Source organism: Sinocyclocheilus anshuiensis, unplaced genomic scaffold, assembly GCF_001515605.1.
Source record: "Sinocyclocheilus anshuiensis isolate Anshui unplaced genomic scaffold, SAMN03320099.WGS_v1.1 scaffold834, whole genome shotgun sequence".
Classification (NCBI taxonomy): domain Eukaryota; kingdom Metazoa; phylum Chordata; class Actinopteri; order Cypriniformes; family Cyprinidae; genus Sinocyclocheilus; species Sinocyclocheilus anshuiensis.
In genome coordinates this window covers 563539-571144 of record NW_015540885.1, presented here as the reverse complement: position 1 = coordinate 571144, position 7606 = coordinate 563539, and the positions used below count along the sequence as shown (strand labels likewise).

At 37.9% G+C, this 7606-nt stretch overlaps 1 long non-coding RNA gene across 1 annotated transcript; it reads left to right on the top strand.

Moving 5' to 3' along the window:
* Positions 1-6650: 6650 nt before the first annotated feature.
* On the top strand, positions 6651-7580 carry LOC107688660 (uncharacterized). Its single transcript, XR_001634255.1, has 3 exons — positions 6651-6696; positions 6962-7107; positions 7494-7580. It is a non-coding gene; the product is annotated as an uncharacterized LOC107688660 (long non-coding RNA).
* Positions 7581-7606: the final 26 nt, after the last annotated feature.

The following is a 7606-nucleotide window of genomic DNA, read 5'->3' as shown; positions in this document are numbered from 1 at the left end:
ACAGCATTCTTCCATCTTAGAAACATTGCCAAGTTACGAAACATGATACCTGTTTCTGATGCAGAAAAGCTATTTCATGCATTCATGACCTCTAGACTGGACTATTGTAATGCACTGCTAGGTGGTTGTCCTTCATCCACCATACTGCATTCAATAAACAAGCTACAGGTAGTTAAAAATGCAGCGGCTAGAGTCCTTACCAGGTCAAGAAAATATGATCATATTACCCCAATTTTACAGTCTCTGCACTGGCTACCTATTAAGTTCCGTATCAGTTACAAAATATTATTACTTACCTACAAGGCCCTTAATGGTTTAACTCCTGTGTACCTAACTAGTCTTCTACCACGCTACAATCCATCACGCTCCCTAAGGTCGCAAAACTCTGGACTTTTGGTAGTACCTAGGATAGCGAAGTCCACTAAAGGAGGTAGAGCTTTTTCGCATTTGGCTCCCAAACTCTGGAATAGCCTTCCTGATAACGTTCGGGGTTCAGACACACTCTCTCTGTTTAAATCTAGATTAAAGACACATCTCTTTGGCCAAGCATTCAAATAATGCATCTCATAATCTTGTATTGCAGTTATATCTGATCAAATGCACATTATTATTCTTTAGTTTGGGTTAAACAAATCAATTTTGCTTGGTTGGAACAGCAGCTACGCTAATTATGTCTTTATTTGTTTCTCTGTTTTTGCCACGAGATTGACATCCCGTGGTAACTAGGATTTACACAAGCTTCAGTCTGGATCCAGAACACCTGAGAAGAGATGATGCCACCCCCTCAGAGGACCTCAGATGATGCCAACCCTGAAACAACATACAGAACTACGATATGTGAAGTCGAAACCTCTTCCTCTGTCCTCTATTGAACAGGACTTCCAAAGTAACCTGGTGTCAATAAGTATGAACCACACAAATGTCCAGCAGGCCATCAAGATGCACAACATAACCACTTTCAGGTAGAACAGTCTCCTCATAATTACAGTGTTTGCAAGGCAGCAATATTCTGAAAAATGTCCTGAACTTAGCAGATAGTTTCACCTTTTTTTTTTCTAGTACAGATCGCTTTTAAGCAACAAAGATCAAAGTTCAGTTCCAAGTTAACCTGCTTCAAAATACCTGTTTAATTATGAAGTGTTCCTGGAGATCTTAATTAGCTGGTTCAGGTGTTAGTAGGAATATAGATCTCCAAGAACAGGAATGAACACCCTTGACTTAATGTGCGGTGACACAAGCTGCATCCCAATTCAAAGGCTGTGTCCAAAGGCTATTGTCCATTGTCAATCCGCCGCTTTTGAGAAAATAAGTAGTCCAATAACTGAGTGCAGTAAATGGTAAAACTATCTGTGCTACTAAGATTATATTACACTAAAATTATTTGATAACAAATACCAACCAAGCAGCATGTTTTTTTTTTTGTTTTTTTTTAAATAAGGTGAATAGTGTAGTAAAGTATAAAGCACAGCCCACACATAAGTCACATTCAAACAAAGCAGCTTTCTGTTCATCATCAACACATTGAATTCATGTGAACAACTTGAACCTAATGTAAAATCTGCTTGGGAATATCTTATATGAATGTGATTATGCAATATCCCCGATTGCTTGAATTCCTATTGAAATGGATTTCACCTGCGGAAATTTGTTGAACAATGGTAATGACAATAACCATAGCAAATAACTATAAAATTAATAATCATGCACATTCTATAAGAATATTAAAGTCCACACCACAATTAGAACAATAATGACACAGAGTAACAATATTGTTGGAATCATTTTCAGAGCTTTTTTTTGTTTTTTTCCCCAGCTGATGAACTTTAAAACCACAGACAGCCAATCAGAGGTGCATTTCCCAAAAGCATCGTAAGCTAACTATGGTCGTAAGTTCCATTGAACTCTATTAGAAACAACAGAACTCGTGATCATAGTTGCTTTTTGGGAAATGCACCCCTGCACTCTTATAATAGCCTAAACAAGAACATCATCATGCTTTGGTGTTATAGTTATCTTTATAGTTATCTTTCTTGGGCCTTTACCGACATAAAGAATTTCCAACATTTTAAATGTAACTGACAGCAGTGACATCAAACTGACTTGTAATCAGCCCATTTAATCATTTCTAGCCGCTCTTACACTGAACTTCAGTTGATTATTTTATGTGACTGAAAGCAAGATGTGTGCTGAGTATTGTGACAACTACAAAGCAGCTCTGATCTGATTTCATTTACATGGAACTAAAACCTCTTGAAAACTGAACCTGATGCCCTCATTGTTTCAATCATGCAAAAGTCAAACATTTAAATGTATCTGTTTAATCTGCTTAGAGTTGTAGACTCTGTTGTAAACATGTGATTGAATTTGGTATGTTGACCAGGAAATTTGATCATGTATACAAGCCATTCAGGGCATTTTTTACACAGAGCACAGCCTCTTACCTTATCTCTGTGACGCATACTGCTTTTGTACTATTTTAGACCTGGAGTCCCATCTGCTCACAGCAGTTTCCCAGAACACTTGTGCATACTTTAGAAGATTTTTGCATTTACTTTGTTCTGTAGCCAACAGCTTCAAGTGCTTAATGCTTTCCTTTCACCCTCTAAGAATGCAACTCGTTTACAGCTGATTTGCTTTTCATTTTCATTGTCAAGCATAGGAGATTAATATCTTAAAGTCAAATGTAATTAATATTTTGTAGATTTACTCAGCATGCATGAACAGTTCCATTTCTGTCATAATTTTCTCACCTCAAGTAATACAAACCCTTTTCATTTTCTTTTTTCCATGGTACACAAAAGAAGGTCATTTTAGTCATATGATATTTCCTTACGTCATAGTCTTGCCCTGCACTGCAGATTTTTATTCAAAAATAGGCCTTCTTTTTTTCTCAAGGCAGAAATGGTTTTGGATGAATTAACCCCATTAATGGCATACCATTTCTTAACCATTTAAATGGTTTTGTTGTCTTCTCTCTCCCTAGTAAAACCCAATGCAGTCTGGGGATGATAGCAACACTTAAGTGCATAGGTAAGCAACATCAAAAGTACTTTTCAAGGTGCAGTCACATTCTGCAAAACTGTCACTAGAGCAATGCATGAAGCACAGCTCACACAAAAGTCATTTTCGAACCAAACAGCTTTTAGTTGGTCAGTGTGATGAAGTTTGCTGAGCAGCAGTAAATGTGGCAGCACCTTGGAACATTTCTCAATTATAGCTTAAATATCAACATTCCAGATTGTTCACAATCCTAAAGTTTCAGATTTATACATTTAAAATGATAAAGCTTAATGGTTGCTTTTTTTAATACTTATTGTTAGTGATGTTAAAGGTACACTCAGTATTTTTTTCTTTGGGAATTTAAAATATTTCACACCTAATAAACAGCACATTTGAGAAATATCATTACAATGAGGTTCACCTACATGACATAAAGACTTCAGACTTTTTCAGTCTTCTAGAAAAAGCAGGTAGCCCCCATGTTGGCGACACCATGTTGACATCACATCACCAGGTGTGTTTACTCATAATAATAGCACTAATGCTATTTGGTTCAAATAATGGTGTGAGTTCTGGCCTGGACTTCCTGTTTGCACATGAAGGCCTCAGCATGTGTGTGATTCACCTTTCTAAACTAAGAATGAAAAAATATATATATAATGTCCAAAGAACAAAATTGTATTGCTTACATGAAGTGGCAACCTCATACATCCAGGCCAATAGGTGTCAGTGTAGAGTTCAAAGTAAAAAAATATAAGAACAGTAATTATGACTTTTTATTTTACAATTCTGAATTTCTTCCTTGCAATTGCTTGCGAAAGTTCTTATCTCACAATTCAGACTTGTCTTCTTCTCAGAACTACATCTTGCTATTGTGAGTTTATATCTCACAATTATGACTTCTTTCTCAGTACTCAGAATAGTGAGAAATAATAACTGAATAGCAACAAAAAAAAAAAAAAAGTATTCTGTGGTGGAAATAAGCTTCCATACCTTTAAGTGTTTTAGAAATGCATTAGTTTTAAAAGTTTCTCTTTCTAAACTATAAATTGCATAAAAAGTTTGCACTTTCTAAACTATAAATTGCAAATGTAATAAAACTTCAAAACGTCATATCAGTGTTTAATAAGCAATCATTTGATCTATTTCTGCATAGCTTGTGGTTCAATGCTCATATAGTTGGCTGTAACCTGTCAGTTGAGGGTCAGTTCCCCTGGCAGGTGAGCCTGCACTTTCAGAACGAGCACCTGTGTGGAGGCTCCATTATATCATCTCGCTGGATACTGACTGCTGCACATTGTGTATACGGGTGAGTCTATAATGTCCTCATGGAACAATATTCAGACACCCACATGGAAATGATCATAGTCTGCTGTTTTCCATGCAGGTTTGCATACCCTATACTGAGCAGTGCAATCTCTTGCTGTGGAGAAGATCATTTATCACAGTCGCTACAGACCCAAGGGCTTGGACCATGATATTGCTCTGATGAAACTGGTGCATCCCCTCAGCTTCAATGGTACCTTCTGCAAAAGGAGTTCTTTTAAAATGATAAGAGGTTATTCTGAAGAACCATTGCTAGTGTAATGACTGGCAGTTATGCAATTGGACTTTTAAACTTATCTTAATAACCTGCATCCTCCATGCCCTTGTTTAGCATTCATTGTGACAAATGGCTTATCACCATTTTTTTTTTTCCGGTTTTGTGGAGCCTATTTGTTTGCCGACCTTTGGGGAGGAGTTTGAGGATGGTAAAATGTGCTGGATCTCAGGATGGGGCGCCACTGATGATGGGGGTGAGTCTGGGAGCTTAAGGGCCATAACACACCAAACAGACATAGAAGAACTAGTGGCAACGAAAGCTATGTTGTCGCCTCATGTTGCTTGTGTTTTTAGCCAAAAAGTTGTGCTTGAACACACCGAAGACTACAGCCAATGGCCAGTTAGCACGAATGTTCTGCGACTGTGTGAGAGGAGATAACTGTCTGTATCAGTAGGTGGCAGTCCTCATCCCTTCAAAAAGGGAAAGCAAAAACTGGACTTCAAATATACAAAGCAGCGCTTGCTTACCATTTTGAATATGAATCATGCTGATCAGTTGATCTTCACTTTGGTTGGTCTTCACAAAAGGCCCAGATGCAGACTGATAAATATTCACTCACATGAACAAGTACCAATTTGCCTCAGATTTCAGGCTTTTGTCTGCAATCTCAAGAAAACTGTCAGTGAGTGAAAATTGGGCCTAAAATTGTCTAGTGTATACCCAACATGAGCTGAACGGCCAATCAGAGTGATTTTTCTAACCAAGTGCCCAATGATTCAACAATTCAACATGCTCAGTTGGTCAAAAAGCCTCCAGCAGGGTTAGACTTGTGTTGACTATTGGTTAAGTCAATGTTATATTAATTAACTGAACCAGTCAGGTCACTCAAACCAATGAGGGCAAATGGTGCATTCAAGTCTTCCTGGGAAGTTTGTATTTTGGAGTTGGGAAATCATAATTATGATGTCAGGTGCATTTGGCCGGAGCAAGATGGCAATATACCTTTTTTTTAAGTTTACTACATGAAATGATAAAGAATGCACATCGGGTGTTTTGCTTTTGTTTTTATTCAATTTATGAAGGTGTATAATTGTACAATATTTGTAATTGTACAATACATGTGCTATGCAAAGGCCCTAATGCTTTAAGGGGCCTTGTGACCAAACCTGGAAAACGTTTGTGAACAGACAGAGGATTGTGAATTCACCAAGCGGACGCCACCTGTGAAAAAAAATCACAAATGCACTGAGGAGGACCTGCATCCTCTAACTTGCACTGGGCCTCGGTCCATGTTTGTGACAGCCCTGACAATACTATTATATTCTGTACATGCAGCTTAGCTAGTTTGATGGTAAATGAAATATAATACTTTCAGACATTTCAAAAATGTATCATCAATATAGATGCAGCATGTTTTCTCACTGACACATCCACAACTCAGAAACTTAGGGCCTCAAAGAAAATCTTGAATTTCCCGCTCATAATTACGACTTTGAGGTGGCGTTCATGTGCATTTAAATTGTAAATGCAATCTTTCCAACACGGCTTGAACTATAATACCTGGAGAGGGTTATCTTTTAGCATTCCTGTTCATGCCAAGTGCCCAGGAGATCCATGCAGCCTAGGAAGTACATGAGTTAAGTCTTTCTGCACTTATACTGTACGCAGAAAAATTATTTTGTGAGAATACACAGATACTTTTGTATATACAAACATTGACACCCCTGGGGCAAACAGGAAGTCCAGGCCAAAACTCACACCATTATTTGAACCAGTCATGTTATGTTTAGCCAGTCAAGCCTTTCAGATGAACAGACTGCAATTCTGTTTGATGCAGAACAAATAAACTACACTCCACCGATGACAGACTTTGTTGTATTTCTTGTGCTGCCTCTACGTAGTAAAATATGCTGTGCTAGCCACCAAAAAAAGAAAAGAACAACACACTGATTCTTCTGAGTTTGTAAACTGATCCACAAGGAGATACAATGTCCTATTGTGTTCTATTCGGTGAAGGGAGTGTATCGCTGCTTTCAGCAAGAGTCCCACTGATCTCTACAAAGGCCTGCAGTCAGCCGGAGGGTTACCAAGGTTATATATCACCAGGCATGATCTGCGCAGGCTACTTGGACGGGGGAACAGACTCCTGCCAGGTATATCTCTCACCATGGATTTTTTTTATACTTGATATTATAGTGATATTATACCGATTCTATGCTGAATATAATTAACATTTTCATGCACATCAAATTCCATTTAAGGTTTATATTCTGGACAACGCTTAATTATTAGAATAAGACCAAATTCTGATTAACTTTGTACTATTATTGTGCAAGTCAACATGAAACACTACAGTTTAAAGGAAGTGCAATATCTGAAGGACCTACAAAACAATATTTTCGTCCATGTTGGTAATAGGGAGACAGTGGTGGTCCACTGGCTTGTGAGGATTCCTTTACCTGGAAATTGGTGGGAGCCACAAGCTGGGGGCAAGGCTGTGCAGAAAAGAACAAACCTGGGGTTTACACGCGCAGTCCCTCACCTGGATACATCTGCAGATGGAGGTCAGGATAGTGATCATGTGTATCTGTGAACTAAGTATGAGACAGAAGTTTGTAGTTTGTCAAAAGGTAGCTATATAGTGAGACGGCCTCCTTTTTATGAACTTTGTACTTTTTTTTTTTTTGCTTCAAATTAAAGTTTGCAATGTTGTGATTCATTTCTTAAAACTTAAAGTAAATGGGAAAATACCAGAACCAGAAAAGGTGGATGGTTACACTCTGTGGGAAAATAATTGGGGAATAGCTATTTTTGTTGAGAAAGGTCATACAGATTATCACGTGATTTCACCAGTTATTCTGATGAATCAGCACCCTCTTGTGGTTTAAGAATTAGACGAAACTACAAGACGACGAAACTACAATCATTTTCTTTGCTACTTTTCAAACAGAGAGAAGAAATGCTGCACCCCCCTACAACCAGCTCTACATTTTAATTATGGGAAAGACAACATCAAGGAACTGAATCCAGGCAGAAACTCCACAAAAAAAAAAAAAAACCTTG